The sequence below is a fragment of the Puma concolor genome, chromosome B2 (genome assembly GCF_028749965.1).
Source record: "Puma concolor isolate L17-30 chromosome B2, mPumCon1.1.hap2, whole genome shotgun sequence".
NCBI lineage: Eukaryota > Metazoa > Chordata > Mammalia > Carnivora > Felidae > Puma > Puma concolor.
The window spans coordinates 107,748,328-107,751,720 of record NC_141671.1 but is presented as its reverse complement, the minus strand read 5'-3'; positions in this window follow the sequence as shown (position 1 = coordinate 107,751,720).

The following is a 3,393-nucleotide window of genomic DNA, read 5'->3' as shown; positions in this document are numbered from 1 at the left end:
GTGGCAGGAGGCAGGGGTGGATCTGAGGGTGCCCAGGGCAATGGGAAGCAAGAAAAGTGGAGGAACTTGTTCAGATTTGATTTTTGGAAGAGCACACTGGCTGTGGGGCGGGGAATGGATTGGAAAGAGGCAGAGAGACCAATTAGGAGTTTGTGGCAATACTCCAAGCCTAGGGATGATGGCACCTGCCTTTTGTGCTCAAAGGGGCAGGGGACCACTGCATCAGCAGCATCAAAACACCCGTGAGCTTTTTAGAAATGCAGACTCCTGTCCACACCTCTGAGCAGAATCTGCATTTTAGTAAGATCTCCAGGTCAGGATAAAGCTATTGGTAGATCTGAAAGATAGACATTAGAAAAGGTGAGTCTTAGGTGTAGGCATTGAGGGAGAAGGAAGATTAAATTCTGAACACAACAGCCCAGATAGTTTGCATCACACACGTTCTTTCCTCATCTCTAACTCCCTATTGACTTTTGGTTGCTGGTGTTCAGTAGGTAGCTGTGTCATCTAAGATCTAACATGGATTCTTTTTTTTTTTTTTTTTTTTTTTTTATTTATTTATTTTTGGGACAGAGAGAGACAGAGCATGAACGGGGGAGGGGCAGAGAGAGAGGGAGACACAGAATCGGAAACAGGCTCCAGGCTCTGAGCCATCAGCCCAGAGCCTGACGCGGGGCTCGAACTCACAGACCGCGAGATCGTGACCTGGCTGAAGTCGGCCGCTTAACCGACTGCGCCACCCAGGCGCCCCTAACATGGATTCTTAAATGTTGTAGCTCACTGTGGTCAGATCTCACATTCTGGTCCTCCCTTTTGCAGCTCCAGAAAGTTGATTTTTGTCAATTTGTTTGAATTTGGGATACTGCTCTATAATTAACTTAATTACAGGAATCATATAAGACAGCATCAATGTCAATTTATTGACACTGAGAACTATAAAATGGTGAGGGATATTTTCTTCAGCTTTAAAACAACTTAGGAAGGTAGAAACCAGCAGAGGTTATTAGATGAACATGGAAGAAAAACAAGGCTGATTATTTTAGTGGTTCTCATGTGTGAAGGCAACAAGTAGGAGTGCGGGATCATTCCCATTCCTCATCCCTATTAAAGTAAAAAAAATATATATATTCTGACACTCAGTAAGGAAGACTTTCTATGGGAATATTGCAACAGGGGTCAAGACTATGGCAAGAGGGAAGAGAGATCAGGCTTAACTCTGAATACAGCAAAGACATCCTGGGATTTCCAGCCAATGAACAGAGTAAGGGGGGCATAGATGGAAAATAATTAAGAGGAGACATCAAGAATAGGGGCATTCTTGCTAAACTCACTTAACAGGGTTAAGACAGGTAAAGGACTCCTACATTAAAGGTGGAGGATGAGAAACTTGATCAAGTTTCAAGGGTGAGGAAGATCCAAGGTGATCCAATATGGTGGAGGATTCTCCCTAAACTGACTTGGCAGGCAGAAGAGAGCCCAACGGTAAGACCTAGTTGAAAAATGGAGCTCAGAGGACCAGACAGTCTGTGATACTTCCTGCTTAGACATCCAGGATACTGTCTTGATGTTAATGTGAGCCACTGGGAAAGTGGAGGTGATCCCTTGGGATCTCTGGAAAGCATTCTTGGAAGCTGAAAACATGAAAACTTTAAAGGAGAATTGACCCCATCCCTTGGGCTGCCCATGTGATTCTCATATACCTGAGGGCTGAGGGTTTCATATAACAGACATCTGCTGTGGATGGAGTAGAGCATCCACAAACACCTCACCTGTGCTGACAGTGAGGGAAATCATGAAGTTTGGGAAAAATGAGGGCTCTCCATCCAAAAGCCTGGGCCATTTATCTCAGCTTCTGCTAAGAGATTAGGTACTGATTTTTATCTTCGTTCCTTCCCCCACATCCCTACACATCATTTGACTGTATATTTTGAAGAAAACAAAGACCATTGCAGTCACCAGTCCATTTAAGCAGGAGATGCATTTCTCTTAAGCAACAGGATAAGTGTTGGAGCAGGAAGACATTGACCGAGGTGGCTGGCCATCCCTAAGATCCCCTCAGCTCTGTCTCCAAACAGGGTTTGTAAATTCCATACAAACCTACTAATTTGTATCCTAATAAACATCTTGAATGCAGAAACTCAGTGAAATTTAAAATAAAAAGTCCTAACGATGAGTAGGAAATGAGACTACTATTAAAAACTAGAATCTGCTTTTCTTTTCTACAGCCTTTTATCTCCTACTTCATGGGCTTCATCTCAAGAAAAGGTCTTCATTTAGTTAAACAAGTGAAGGATAGAATTTCAGCTTGTTTAAGAGACAGACTTTGCCTTTTCAAAGAGGATGTTTTCCATTTTCCCTAAAAGATCTGAATGTTTATGTCATATGACTTAAAAAAAAAAATCATGATTCCAGACCACATGGAGATGATCATAGGTTGGAAAAAAGAGAGATAAAAATCTTGAAATTAAGAAGTTGAGTAATCTTTTCTTAGTACAGAAATTTCTAAGTAGACAGAGAGGCTTTTATGGGTTTGATTCTGAAGTCTTTATTTAGACAACAATTCTCTTAGTTAATGGAATTTTTATTTGAATAGAGAACATAGAATGAGGAGATTGAGAGGCAGGTTAAAAGGAATCCAAAAGACTTGCTACTTTGTTAGCAGAACTCCCATAGAGAGCCCGGCAGTCTGACACCAGGCTGTCTCGTCTTTCCCCTCCTCGCCCCCTTCCTGCTCTTAGCCACTCTGCTGCCTTCTCAAACGTGCCAAATGAAATCTTGAAGAATACAGGTTTCGCAGACTTTGGTTAAAATATTAGCTAAACAGTTTCTACCCTTTCTACCCTGTCCCTATTTGTCAGTCCATAGCAGAGGGGCTATTGAAAAACAACAACATCACCTCCACTTTCTCAGGCCAATGTTTTCTGTCCCTTCTTGAAGGTAAACCCAGTTGGCTTTATTCCTGAGGTATATATACCCTGAAAACTGCAACATACTCAACTCTCTTCCTCATTAACAGTAAGACTTTGAATTACATACTATCCATTAATTGATGCAGAGAAAACACTTGGCAAAATTCAGCAGTCATTCATGAAAACAACTGGAAAATAGAAATAGAAAGTTCCTCAACTTTATAAAGAACATCTAGTAAAAACCTACAGCTAACATCATAGTTAATGTGAAACCCTGATGCTCTCCCACTGACATTGGAAACAGGTAAGAATGTCTGCTCTCCCTGCTCTTCCATTTTTATTCAACATAATGCTGAAAATTATAGTCAATTCAATAAGGAAACGTCCCCTCAAAAAAAGGAAATAAAGGACATACAGATCAGAAAGGAAGAATTAAAACTGTTTTTGTTTGCAGATGATATGACTGTCTATATAGAAAGTCCCA